This window comes from Malus sylvestris, chromosome 1, assembly GCF_916048215.2.
Source record: "Malus sylvestris chromosome 1, drMalSylv7.2, whole genome shotgun sequence".
In the NCBI taxonomy this organism is placed as follows: Eukaryota; Viridiplantae; Streptophyta; class Magnoliopsida; order Rosales; family Rosaceae; genus Malus; species Malus sylvestris.
The window spans coordinates 1,593,842-1,609,182 of NC_062260.1; the positions used below are offsets into that span (position 1 = coordinate 1,593,842).

Consider the following 15,341-nt stretch of genomic DNA (forward strand, 5'->3'; position numbering starts at 1 on the left):
TGCATACAACAACCCAAAGCATTCCCCACAAGTTCCCTACATGAATTGCATAATAGAGATACAAGCAAGAATCATTAAGTTCTATGAAAATCATAAGCATTGACGAAACACTTGTAACTATGAATTGCATGAAACTTATGCCAAGAATTTACTTAACACGGTTGTGACGAACAACCTTTACTAGTTGTGAATATAAGTTCATAACGATTAGGTGAAACTCCCTTATATCCTAGCATCATATTTATGCATGGAAATTAAGCGTGCACTCTCAACCAACATACACAAATCAGTTTTAATTCAAATGGATAAGTAAATTAAATTCACAACTTATGAATCACAACTGAAAGTAATCAAATCATATTGCAAGGATGGAGGTCACAGCAAGGAAATTGTGTTTGTGAATGAAGTTGTGAGATGTGAAATGTAGTGTCTTTGGATGATGGCCCCCAAAATTATGGTGAAGGGTGGATGTATTTATAGGCTAGGGAGAGGAGTGTATGAAGTTGTAATGAGTGGATGTAATGGGTGTAGTGGGTGAGTGTTGTGGTAATGAGTGGATGTAATGGGTGTAGTGGGTGGATGTTTGGTAATGAGTAGATGTAATGGGTGTAGTGGATGAGTGTTTGGTAATGAGTGGATGTAATGGGTGTAGTGGGTGAGTGTTGTGGTAATGAGTGGATATAATGGGTGTAGTGGGTGGATGTTTGGTAATGAGTGGATGTAATGGGTGTAGTGAATGGATGTTTGGAGTTGTAGGTCAACACAGTTGCACACGCACATGCTGATTTCTAGCCTTCAAATCTTCAAAAACGTCCATCCTCATGTCTCCATGCTTGCACTATCCAATCTTGGCTCAAAAATGCTCAAAAATGCTCCAAAATGCACTTTCTTGCCAACTTTGTTATTATGACCTACAAACACACGAAAATAGCTTAAAATACATAATTAACTAAGAAATAACAACACAAATGCACAAGAACAAGTTAACTAAGTCGCATAAATATGCTCCTATCAGGTTCAAACAAATTTGAGACGGTCTTTGACACACCCCGTCCCGAAGGAGGGCATGCTGGCCGTCACGTGAGAGTGACGTAACCATTTGCACAGTACGGAAGCTTTAAGATACAATTTAAATTGATACACCCGAAGGTGAGTCCTAATTTTGTCCAATCTGTCAGAACACCGTCGAATTCCTCGTAGTCACCACACCTTTGTGATTCCTGAACCTGGAGGGGCGCAAAACCAAAATTGAGTGGGTCAGTAAAACAATTCTTTTCCAAATCCAAACATTTCTCAAAACGTTGTAACCCCTCTCCGTAAAACCTGTATACTTTCCCAGAAATGTAAAATATAAATATACATATATATTCTCAAAACTTCATTTTTACTATCTCAACATTATCTCTTTATCAATCATGCCATGCCATGTCATCTCAACATTTCTCATATTAATTATGCCATGCCACATCATCTCAACAGTAATAAGGTATGAATGCATCAACATAATCATATCAGGTGCAAGAAAGTAATCAACCGTAGGCCCTCTAATAGCCCTATACGGTTGAACCTAGAGCTCAAAATCTATCATTATCACTCTACCGGAGTCACCTCTGTGACCCGTCCGGCCTTCTGCACGCAAGTTACGCTCTAGTGCTTCTCATAAATCATCTGTGCACATAATCTAAGGTCACCCACCAGTCGGAATCTCACTAACACTCTCGCGACTGGTCTGTCGTACCCACTCCGCGTGGACTGTACGACTAGCATCTACTTGGATCCAAGGCGAGCGTGCGATGCGGTGAATACTATAAGCACTAAACCATGGTGCAGGATTTGAGCTCAATATATATCATCATCATCATAACAGTAATTAAATACTCATCTGTGCGTCCACCGCACCATTTCATACATATGCATCATAAATCAATTCTTACCTGTGCGTCCACCGCACCAATTCATACATATGCATCATAAATCAATTCTTACCTGTGCGTCCACCGCACCAATTCATACATATGCATCATATATTAATTCATGCATGGCATTTCAACTCACATTTCTATATACTTTTCATATCAATTCTATGCATGGTATTTCACTTCCCGTTTTTTCCACATAACTCATATGCATTTCATTTTAAACATATTTTCATTTCAATTCAATTTCTGGGAAACGTCAAGTATATATATATACGGAAAACAAAACTGCCCACTCACCTGGAGTTCGTCCAACAACTCCCTAGCACCACACATCAAGGCGTCATGACGATCGCCGCCTAGAATAGTAATCAAATCCAGGCTCAGAATTCATATCGATAGAATACATAACTTATATAAAATACGTCACTACGTTGATCGATCCGGAAGATCTGCCACTCAGATTTTAAATCCATAACTTCCAGAGGTCCACATTATACCTCTAGGACAACATCCTAAAATTTCATTACCATCCAACGGTCGGATCTCCGTCAATTTCCAAAACTAAGTGACGGTTAACATTTTATATTATGGACTTACAATTCCAATTCCGGAAGATCCGTAACTCGGATTCCCAATCCGTAAGTTCCAATAATCCTCAAATATTACGTATTACAACGTATCAAAGTTTTGGTGACGATCCAACGGTCGGATCATCAATTCACATTTTCACCTAAATGTGAAAACTATAAAACGTTATTTGAACACCTAACCAACAATCCTCAATAACTTTCTCATACGGTGTTCAATTTAGGTATATGAATATACCACAGTGATCTACTCGACGTCACGGACGTCGACATATTTTTAAAATAATTTTATTTTTATTTTTTTTATTTTTACTGTAGCACCTTCTTCTTCCTTGGGTCGCCGGACTGGTTTTTCCGGCGGCCGTTTTCTGAACAGTTTTTCAAATTGCCATAACTTTGTCATTTCTCAACGAAATCAAGTGATTCAAAAACTAAAGTTGTAGCCCTTGAAGAGACAAATAGAATGGTACCTTGTACAACACCTAGTTCGCCGTATTTTGGCCGGAAAATTCCTCGAAAGCTTCGGAGGTCGCCGGAAACTGGGTATTTTTCAAATGAGTATAACTTCTTCAATACTCAACGAAATTGAGTGAAACAAAAAGGAAAGTTGTAGTACTTGACGAGACGAAGATATTGATACCTACCTCGACTCCTAACTCGCCGGGGATTCTCCGGAAAATGCCTCGAAATCTCCGGCCAAACTTTGAACTTGTCAATCTCCGTGTTCTTACGTCCAAAAACTTCCAACGAAGCACTCCGAGCTTCCTTGGGACCTCACTAAGCTCACTATGAGCTTGGATTGTCCTAAAAATCAACCAATTCAAAGCTCATGAACAGTACACTTTCATGGGGAGTTTAGAATCTAGGTTTTCCGAAGTAAAACTTACCTGAAATGGATACCAACGTGATCGTGAAGTCCTCAGGATTCCAATGGTGGTCTCAAACTTGACGTTGGTATAGATTTAGGGTGGTTTTAGTGGTGGTCCGTGTGAGTTCGAAGGAGAGAGACAGAGAGAGTGAGAAATCGTGAAGGAGGAGAGAGAAAGACAGTGAACGGGAAATGAGGAGGGTTTTGAGGGATGTGGGGATCCCACGTGGTCCTTATTCCAATCTCCAAACACCAAACTTTAACATTTTAACCTAAAAATCTAAGTTCCATCCTTATTAAATTTCATTTTATTTTCAAACTTAGGAACCTAGATAATTAGCAACCTGAGCTTCACAAATTTAGTATTTCTTAAGGGCAATTTCGTCCATTCACAGTCACGAATATAATAATTTGGAACGGGCTGTGACAGTCTTTCACATAGCTCAATTATCGTAGGCTTAGGTTCATAATCACCCTTTCTTTAATTAATTAACGCTTTAACTAATTAAACTTGAATGCAACATTTTCATTTGGTTTTTGTTTCCATAGAATTGATTTAAATGGAGCTAAATGAAATGAAAATCCAATTCTCATTTAAAGATACAAAACTATTTTGTTCTCAACTAATTTGGGCCAAATGCAATAACCACAACTTTTTGGCCTATGTTGCATAACACAAACTTTTGAATTTACTTTGTAAGAACACAAAAGTCCACTACTTCATGTAATTACAACTAGAACCCAAAAATTTCATCAAATACAAAAACTTCATTAAAGGAGCAAAACAATTTGTCCTTTAGTGTTATTGGGCCTTTACGTAAAAACGTAAACTTTCGGGTTAAAGTACAAATACACAAAAGTATCAAAACTTTATGTAATTGCATAAAAGCCCCAAAAGTACCCTATTTTAATAGGGTGGCTGGTTGGTGAGAGTGAAAAAGGAGGGGGGAAAAGGTTTTGGTGAATAGGTAGGTGAGGAAAAGGTTTTGTGCAAGTGGATAGGTAGGTGAGGAAAAGTTGATTGGGATGGGTTGTAAGAAAAATGTTTTGTCAAACAATAAAGGCATAAATCATCCATCACCAATCATCTATTACCAATCAATAATAAACCAAAACTTTATTCAAAGCAACAAACATATTGAATCAAAACACCAAAACTTTTTGTTCTTGGTAAGAACATCAAGAACATTGAAGAACAGACATGAAAACTCATAAGAGCTCCATGAATGTTTTCACTCAATAAAATTCAAAATTTCAATACTCAAAAGGGGGTTAACATCCTAAGGTACTTAGGGGTTCCAAAAGTCACCTTAAAACACTTTTAACAAGACAAACAAGAACCCAAAAAACCACCCTTTAGATTTGGCCGAATTTCCCCAAAAACATGGCACCAAATTTTAGCTCCAAAATTCATGCTCATATGAACTACATCCACAACATTTGAGATGGCAAATTTTCTAACAAAATTTACATTCAAAGAAGCAAGAATAAAGCTTGTAACAATTACAACATTCAAATCAAAGACTATGAACTACAAAACCCAAAAGGATTCACCAACTACTAGACCTAGGCTCTTGATACCACTTGAAGGAAATTTTGTGAAAAACATGTTCATTTGAGCAACATCTATGGCATGCAATTAACATTTAAAGGCGGAATCATGCTTGTATGCACTCAAAACAAAACATTACCCATGAAATTCAAAGCCTAGTAGAAAGGTGAACCAAGACTCAACTCAAGAACAAAGTGAGTTGAGATATTTTATACCTTTGTTGATTCCTCTTTGCATAAGCAAAGGCTAATCACCCAAGGAGAGGGCCTTCATTCCTTGCTTCTGAGTTCCATCGATTTCTTGGAGGAGGATGGTAGAAAGGATTCTCCAAGTTCCCAAAATTGAGAACCTCTAATTTTTCCACACCAATGAGGGACTTGAAGAAGAGATGAGTGACCTTGGAGGATGAGAGATTGCTAGCTAATCTCCTCCAAGGGGGCCGGCCTCTTAGAGAGAAAGGGAGAAAGAAACCCTAATGAAGAAAAAGCCATAAAGTCATATTTATACCTACCTTCATTGGAGTGGCAAACTTGTAATAAGTCCAAAACCTACTCCTTTATCAAAATGGCCGGCATAGGGTGTTATTGGGCTGTTTGGGCCTTTGTGAATATTTAGTCATTAAGTTGTCATACAACTTAAGTCAATGGGCTTGACGTTCGAAGCCCATTGGGCCTTGAGGCCCAAAACTAGCCCGAGGTCTTTAACGAACTTTATTCGTTTGATTAATTAACATATTAATTAATCCTTGCCACAAATAATTAAACCATTTAATTATCCTTACTCATCTCCATTGTTTCTTCAATCTCTACCTTACACGGTGTGCAATCCATTAGGTTCCTTTTAGCGAGGCAGTGGGCAATTAGAACTCTTTCAAATCGATTGTGAATTGAAACTTACTTTCAATTCTCCCTTTAGTGATTATACACGTTTAGGGCTTCCAAAAACTATGAGTGACACCTAGCAATATATCATGGTTACCCAAGCTAATCAGAAGAGGTGGAGAACCTATTCAGTTTAGGATTACAATGCAATATGGTCTTTCTCTAATACAATACTCTTGACCACATTGTTTGGTTTGATAGTTTATTCATGTCTACTATCCAATGTGATTCTCTTACTTATATGAGTACCTTGAATGTGATTTGGAACGACTTCCTAAATCTCATTCATACTCTGGCCAGAGATTCTTAATCATATCATAGAGTATTCTCCCTTAAACGGTTTGAAGGTTAGGCACTTCACTATCCATGAAGATAAGCTCGTCATCCTTGGTAAAACAAGCAGATCATAGCTCCGAATTGACACGGTTAAGGTTCTGGACTACTGGTGCAAGCGTAAGACTTCCTTCTTTACAGCTTCCAACATAGCCTGAGTCACACTAAGTTTAGCTTTCAAATTGAGGACCTCTTGATGAACAGTCTCCAATAGCAGAGAAGTGGGGGCATAGACATCGGATCATTTCAAAACAGCGAGTTCAGATTCAAGTTTCTCAATCATTTCAAAACACCGCTACAACCTTTTTAGTAGCTCTAGCAGCATCCTGATCAAAGTGCATAGACTCAGTTGCCATGATCAAAGTTTTACGCATAGTTGCAAGCATTGAAGACCTTCTCGAGTTGGCAGGACGCTTCGCAAAAGTGTTTGAGTAAATCACCTTCCTGACATTATCAACAAACTTGGCGCATGCATTAATGTCCTCAAGAAGGTCAGGCTTTAGCAGCGCACAAATCTCGAAAAATTCCTCAGAAATAGACTCAGTGAACTTCTCACAACTACACTGTTGGAAGTATGCCCACAAAGCCACTCATTTGATGTAATAGATTTTGGAATACTTATTATGTTAAACTATTATTTGTTTAATGAAGGGCAAAGCTTATTGTTAATCATTGCTTATTGTATCATGTGTTTATTTGTTCAAAGAGAGAAGTGACCTATGTAAGTTAGATTAACGAGACCTTTATCTTATGTTCATTACTAAAATGTTCCTAGCCATAGGATTGCCAATTGGGCATTGACAATCCGCTAAGGTTAGTATGTGTTATATTGACTCAAATGTGAATATGACTAGTCTCAAGTCATTTAGTGTTGGACAATGATAAACACAAAGGTTCTCAAAAGGATAATCAAGTACATTGAACAATGATAAAAAAAAAAGTTCGAACATACATGTCATGTAAGAGCACATAAGTTGCAACATGCCAAATAGTCCTTTGACCTGAGGCATCATAGTTGTCTGATGGGTAGGTCCTTGATTTTGACTATGTCAAGGGCATTCCATTGAGAGTGTCCACGACATTGTCGGTGTCAAGTTGTCTAGTCATGTAGGCATGAGAATGCACAACATGGGATCTCTTACCTTCTATGGTGGGAGGAGAATACTCTGAGGTATGGTTCGAGAGTCTTTGGCAAAAGCATATAAATATGACTTAGAAAGAATGTTCCAATTCATTATTCAATTGAATCATATAGAGATTTCTCACATTGGATAGTAGACATGAAACAAACTATCACTTAAACGATGTGATCAAGAGTATTGTATTAGAGAATGACCGTATTGCATTGTAGTTGTAACTGGATAGGTTCTCCAACCACTTCTACTTAGCTTGGGTAGCCATGACATACTGCTAGGTGTCACTCATGGTTTGTGGAAGCCCTAGAGATTAGGAAACACTAATCCTCATAAAAGGGAGAATTGAAATGTTGTTTCAATTCACAATCGATCGTTAAGAGTAACAAATGCCCACTGCCTCGTTAAATGGAACCTAATGGATCGTACACCAACTAAGGATGAATGTCAAGAAATATAAATGAGTTGGATAAGTAATTCAATAGTTTAATTGAGAATGGTCAAGATTAATTAATTAGTTAATTAATTATACGAAAGGTTTGTATTGGGCTTTTAAGTTAGTTTTGGGTTACGAGGCTTAAAAGGGTTTTTGGTCTATAAGGCTTACTGAGTTTAAGTTGTATGACAACTAAAAACTTAATGGAAAATAGCCCCCGCCCCCCCCAAAAAAAAAAAAACAAACCCAATGCAAGCATCTTTATAACCATTCTCTCACTAGGGTTTTCTTGAGGCAAAGAAGAAAAAAAATTTCTCTCTTTTTCTCTACAAAGGCCAGCCACTTAGGGAGACTTTTACTAGCATTAAAAGTCTCTCTAAGTCATCCATCTTCTTCACACTACATCTTTGGTGTGGAGACTTAGAAGGACCAAGCCTTTGGTGCTTATTGGAGATCCTTCCTCATATCCTCAAGGAGAAAAGGAGAAGCAAAGGAGCAAAGATTCAAGAAGTAAAGATCCAAGAAGAAAGGAAAGAACCAAGGAGCAAAGGAGGAGACTTGAAGCTCCACTTGGATGAATTCCTAGTGCAGATAAGGATGAGCTTCAAGGGTGAGAACAACTCAAACTTTCCTCCTTCTTTTTGCAAAGAGTTTTTGTATGCTTATATGTTCAAATATTCTCCCTTGTTCTTAGCTAGGACAAAAATTTTCTTTCGTACCTTGCAAGGAGACTTCCCCTTCTCCGTAGACGAATCAGTTACAGCAGTAGGAAGTGTTCGAAATATGCCCTGAAAGTCAATCTTTGGAAGAAACCTTTCAGGACAAATGAATCGATGTATGGATGACTCTTATACATCAAATGGCAAAGATACTAATTAGGACTATCTCAATAAACGATATATGTCCTTATTAATGAATCCATGGACAATGGATCGATTGAAGAAGTAATCTAATGATGTTAGGCTACAGAGACCTTCTTCACATAACCATTACGTCCAAAAAGGTTCCTGGTCATTGGATTGTCGAAGGGACACTGACAATGCTTAGACCGGTACATACTGTGTCCACTTCAAATGGAAGAATGGAAAGTCTCATCCCATTTGTGTAGTGACACTAAGACAAGTATGTAGGTGCTCATTAAGGGAATGAGTTCACTGAACACAATCGAACGAGAGTACTTGCATGGAGGTCTACTCACATGTCAAGCAAGTAACTCTAATGGTTGGAATAATGTAAGTAGTCCTTTGACCTGAGGCATCGTCGTTGTCTTGTGGCTAAGTACTTAATCTTTGATTATGTCAAAGTCACCCCATTCGTGGATGTCCACGACATAATTGGGGTTAAGCCACTTAGTCATGAAGGCAAGAGAATGCGCAACAAGGAATCTCTAATCCTCGATTAGAGAGGAAGAATACTCTAAGATATGATTCGGGAATCTTCGGCCGAAGTATCGAGCGTAATAAAGGAAAGCGTTCCTATACGACTCAAATGAATCATATAAGAAGGAATAATCACATTAGGGGTTTGACATAATATATCCATATCCTAGTAATGTGATTGAGAGTATTGTTTTAGAGAAGAATCGAATTACATTGTAATTCCAACTGAATAGGTTCTCCGAACAACTTCTACATTAGCTTGGGTAGCTATGACATATGGTTAGATGTCACTCATAGCTTGTGAGTTCTTCTAGATGATTAAATGTAGTCATCAAAGAAGAAAGGTGAATTAAAAGGAAGTTTTTAATTCACTAAGTGATTGGATTAAATATAATCAATTGGATTGATGTCAATCACCTCACTGCCTTGCTAATTAGAACCTAAAATGATTGTACACCGATACACTCTTGTAGTGAGTAATTAATGGATGATGGAAATAATTAATTGGATTAATTAAGTGTTGTGATTAATTTAGAAAGTCTAAAGAAATCATAATAGCGATAAAAGATCGTTTTGGGCTTAAAGAAACGTTCAGGTTTAATTGGGCCCATTGGGCTTTTATTCAAGCATTGGATGACTAGAAATAAATAAAAGCCCAAAGCCCAAACCAATACAAAGGGGCCGGCGCTTGCAAGTGGAGAGGGAGAGATATTTAGTCAAGTTGTTGACTAGGTTTCTTTTTGTCTATATTAGGAACTTTATAGAGTTTTAATCCTTAGGGTTTTTGTGTGTTTTAAAACAGTAAAGAGGCTAAAGAAAACATCTCTCTAAAACCACAAAGTGAAGGGAAAATTATGAGATTCTAGAATGGGATTTCATAATGACTATCATGCATATACAAATCAAAATTTAATATACGAAAGCAGCGGAAGCATTTATAACATATTATCAAAGCTATAGTCATGCAAATCCCCTTCAAGGTTCATAGGTTTATATATAATGCATCAAAAACAATTTTAGAATCAAGAACAAAGTGAAGGTTAGTCTTATACCTCTTGATCTAGACTTAAGACCAAGGATGGACCACCTCCAAGGCCTTTGCTCCTTGAAATCCTTGAGCCTAGCTTCCCTCCTTGCCTCCTCCACTTTGTTACAATGAGTGCTCCTAGGTTCTCTTCAAGTTCCCAAAGTAGGAAACCTCTAAAGATCCTCACCCACTAGTGTAGTGAGAAGGATGAAGGAATAACCAAAAGGGTGTAAGAGATGTTAGTAAAAACCCCCTTTGGTGGCCGGCCTTTGTGGTTCAAGATGGCTATTTTCTTTTGCCTCTTTTGTTGTTCAAAACTCACAAAAAACCCTAATGAACAATATCTTATAAAGTTGCTTATATAGACAAAAAGAAAACCTAGTCAACACTTGACTAAATATCTCTCCAAAACCCACATAATATGGCCGGCCCTCTTGTGTTGTTTTTTGGGCTTTGGGCTTTTATTATTTCAAGTCATCCAATGCTTGAATAAAAGCCCAATGGGTTTAGGCCCAATGGGCCTAATTAAACCCGAACGTTTCTTTAAGCCCAAAACGATCTTTATCGCTTTTATGATTTCTTTAGACTTTTCTAAATTAATCACAACACATAATTAATCCAATTAATTGTTTCCATCATCCATTAATTACTCACTACAATAGTGTATTGGTGAACAACCTTTTAGGTTCTAATTAGCAAGGCAGTGAGGTGATTGGCATCAATCCAATTGCTCATATTTAATTCAATCACTTAGTGAATTAAAACTTCATTTTAATTCACCTTTCTTCTTTGACGACTACATCTAATCATCTAGAAGAACTCACAAGCTATGAGTGACATCTAACCATATGTCATAGCTACCCAAGCTAATGTAGAAGTTTATTCAAAGAACCTAGTCAGTTGGAATTACAATGTAATTCAATCCTTCTCTAATACAATACTCTCAATCACATCATTAGGGTATGGATATATCATGTCAAACCCCTAATGTGATTATTCCTTCTTATATGATCCAATTGAGTCGTATAGGAACACTTTCCTTTATTACGCTCGATACTTCGGCCGAAGATTCCCGAATCATATCTTAGAGTATTCTTCCTCTCTTATCGAGGATTAGAGATTCCTTGTTGCGCATACACTTGCCTTCATGACTAAGTGGCTTAACCCCAATTATGTCGTGGACACCCTCGAATGGGGAGACTTTGACATAATCAAAGATTAAGTACTTAACCACAAGACAACGACGATGCCTCAGGTCTAAGGATTACTTACATCTTTCCAACCATTAGAGTTACTTGGTTGACATGTGAGTAGACCTCCAAGCAAGTACTCCCGTTCGATTGTGTTCAGTGAACTCATTCCCTTAATGAGCACCTACATACTTGTCTTAGTGTCACAACACGAATGGGTTGAGACTTTCCATCCTTCCAATTGAAGCGGACACAGCATGTACTGGTCTAAGCATTGTCAGTATCCCTCCGACAATCCAATGACCAGGAACCTTTTGGACATAATGGTTATGTGAAGAAGGTCTCTGTAGTATAACATCATTAGATTACTTCTTCAATCGATCCATTGTCCATAGATTCACTATTCAGGACATATATCGTTTATTGAGATAGTCCTAATTAGTATCTTCGCCATTTGATGTATAAGAATCATCCATACATCGATTCATTTGTCCTGAAAGATTTCTTCCAAAGATTGACTTTCAGGGCATATTTCCAACACAAAGGCCGGCCACCTAGAGGGTGAATTAGCTAACAATATTTCACCCTTTTGGTTATTCCTCCATCCATCTCACTACACTAGTGGGTGTGGATATTTAGAGGTCTTCTCCTTTGGAGACTAAAGGAGAACCTTGGAGCACTCTTACTAACAAAGTGGAGGAGGCAAGGAGGGAGGCTAGGCTCAAGGACTTCAAGGAGCAAAGGACTTGGAGGTGGTCCATCCTTGGTCTAAAAACAAGATCAAGAGGTATAGATCTATACCTTCAATTTATTCTTAACTTAAATGTTTTAGATGCATTATATATAAACCTATGAACCTTGAAGGGGATTTGCATGACTATAGCTTTGATATTATTTGATAAATTGCTTCCGTTGCTCATGTATATAATTTTTGAATTGTATATGCATGCAAGTCATTTAGAAATCCCATGTGTTAAACTCATATTTTTTCCCTTCAGGAAGAACAGGTCCTGGCACCACTTTAGCAATAAAATCCACCTTCCTGCTCTTCATAACGGTAAGACTCTTAGAAGCCGAATTAGACTTAGCTCCAGACGCGCACTTCGATACAAACCCAGACATTGGCGGCACCATAGAACCTTTACACTGGCTAATCTTTTCAACAATAGTCGTAGCCACCTTTGGAGCAGCAAGCTTCACAAGGTTAGACTCAACAATCTTTTTCTTCCTTGTGGGAGAGTCAAATCAATGACAAGATTTTCAACGACATACGTTAGGCCTCACAACTTGGTCCAATTTTATCCTTCAATGTGCAGCCTGTAGAGATCCAATCTAGCAAGCCTCACGGCCCAAATAGGAAAGAGGCCCATGCCTGCCTCATTCTCTCGAGCTGACGCCTGACCCACATAGGCCTCGGCCCACAACTCTCTCTCTCCACAGCAACATGAGCTTGTGCCCAGCTTGCTAAGCACGGCATCTCAGGCCTAGGCTGTGCCCCAGCCACATAATTCCTGGCCCATGCCAGTTATGCCCCGAGCCAAGCTCATGGCGCCAGCTCCTTAGCCCAAGCCAAGCCGATTCCTAGCCCTTGCCAACAAGCCATGTCGTACTGCAGGAGCTCCCAGAGCTGCCTGATTTACAGAGCAGACATGTGGTTGCCAAGTCACATCCCTCGGCCCTACCGAGCCAATTTTTCAAGCCCTGAGACTCCAAAAAATTAAGAAGAAGGAAAATTAGATTTTTTCCTTACCTTATGTCGTGGAGAATAAGAACAAGAATGAGAAACAACTCTTTGCAAGGGCAAGAGAAGAAGAAAGCTAGGGAAGGGAGAACAAATCCCTTACTTAAGGCATAATTAAATAGGTATGGGTGGAAATTGGTTTCCCTTTTCCTAGAAGAGTCTATCTCCAAGTCAAAGAAGGGGATCTACATTAAATTGGGAAACAACTCCCTACACACCTAGGCAGCTTGTGACTTCTACATCCACTGCCCTTTTCCTACATGCAGCCCAACAGTTGTGGGGGCATTTTTGGAGCCTAAAATAATCCCAAAATTCCTAGAGGCGACACGTGGAATTTGGTCAAGAAAGACAAGATTGCCCTCATTAAATAGGCAGGCTTCTCAAATACTCTTACGCACAGCTCAACACCCCTGAAGGTCTAAGCAGCTGAATATGACTGCTCACAACTCACTTGGCCAGCAAGGAAAAGTCAAAGGCATTAAGGATAGGATTAATTACCAAATCTCATATTTAACACATTCCTAATTGAAAATTGACTTCATCAAGTAAGTAATCCCTATTTCAATCAACTAGGGATACTTCCACCGTTATCTCAAGATATTATTTCATATTTAATATCTTGAGAATATTCTTTCTATACACATTGGCCAATAGGACGCTGCCATGCATAGGGCAACACCCTAACACCATGGCTGGACACCTTTCCTCCTATAAATACCTCCATTTCTACCAAATTTCAGTAAACTTTTGCTACCCCTAAAAGCAAACACATAATCTTTTCAGAGAAATTAACTTAGGCATCAAAGATCCATTGGCCTAAACCCCCCCTCCTATAAATACCTCCATTTTTAAGTCTTCGCGACACGTTGATTGTTTCATAGGTACATTTTCATCAAAGCGAAGGATGGTGGAAATTTGCTTTGACATCTTTCTTTACATTCATAATAGATAAATCTTAAATAACGATGATGTTATTGTTGATATTGTTGACAGGGATACATACCTTTTTTAGTCTCACACACGCTCCATTGAAGCTGAAAAATAAAACTCAAGTTTTGAAGCAGAAGTGCATATGCATGAATTGAACAATACAAAAACTTGCTGATGAAAGACATTGTGAGTTGACGCAAAGACTTAAAAGCAGGAGTAAACTTTGGAGTCCAAATCAGTTGTTCAAAGTCTTAGGAAATTTCGTGGATCTCATTGTCGTTGCCTTCATTTTATGACGCACAGTAATTTTTATATATCATAGTCTGTTAGAATATTAAAATTAGGCTTAGTCTATGAGCTGAAAAAATGTAGCCGCTCCCCTAGATTTTCATTGGTCATGAATTCATAAACCAAAGCTGTGAAATCATTTCCTTGAAAATCGATACTTCCGCACACAGTCAGTAGTTTAACAGGATTTCGGTGCCTAATATTTTTCAAGGTTTCACATTTAACCATAAAACGAAAGAGTAGTTGCACGAAAATAGACCAAATACTAATAATAATCTGGATATCTGGGATTGGGAACTCCATTTAGGCGGAGCTATATAAAGAGAAAGGGTGATGCCCTATTTTATTTTCTTCTGTACGTTAAGCTGCAGTCATAGTGGGTTTCTGAGTGTGGTACCTCTTTTCTTCCTATTGTCCGACGTTTTGCAACTTTTGAGAATCCATGGTTGTTGCTACTCCAACGAGGTTCATGCGCGCCATCATGCATAGTGTATTTCATCTCTAAATTGTATTCATATTTCTTGCAGACAAATCTGGATATGCCAGTGCTCAAACACTTGGGACTAATCTAGTCCTTTCACATCAACCCCAAAATCTTCCCATACCACTAGAAAAAACATTCTGGAACCTAACAACCCGAAAATAAGATTTCTTGTGCCTACCTGGCCTGATACTTGAGCTACCAAAACCACCAAATGAGCAATTTTAAGTAAATTATTAACAATGCAAGAGGTGCAATCAACATTCATTTATGCGGGCTGTGTACGGAAAGGCCTCCACGGCCTACGCTCAATGATCATACGCAGGTCTTAGTGTTAAGATTGGATGCCATCACGAGTCACGCACACAAACAGCGACCACATACTTGTGATCAGCATTTCAAAATGTGAAAGCTTATAAACAAGTGTTTTATGTCCCATAAGGCGAGGCTTGCGTAATTAATAAGAAAATGAACCATACTTACATTGACAAATTCCAAATTTCCAAAGAAACATAATGATGATGTTACAAATAAAGACCATTCACAAAACATACACAATGAAATTGCAAAACGGGAAAATCAACTTCACTTGTTCC

The 15,341-nt window shown here is 38.3% G+C and overlaps 1 long non-coding RNA gene across 2 annotated transcripts; it reads right to left on the bottom strand.

Annotated features, from left to right (window-relative positions):
• Positions 1 to 1,030: 1,030 nt before the first annotated feature.
• Positions 1,031 to 3,750, bottom strand: LOC126617810 (uncharacterized). 2 transcript variants are annotated; one of them, XR_007621542.1, is made up of 4 exons: positions 3,151 to 3,746; positions 2,977 to 3,045; positions 2,217 to 2,275; positions 1,031 to 1,226 (listed from the first exon to the last, which is right to left on the bottom strand). It is a non-coding gene; the product is annotated as an uncharacterized LOC126617810 (long non-coding RNA). The 2 variants fall into 2 exon arrangements; XR_007621541.1 differs by having other exon boundaries at positions 2,977 to 3,750.
• Positions 3,751 to 15,341: the final 11,591 nt, after the last annotated feature.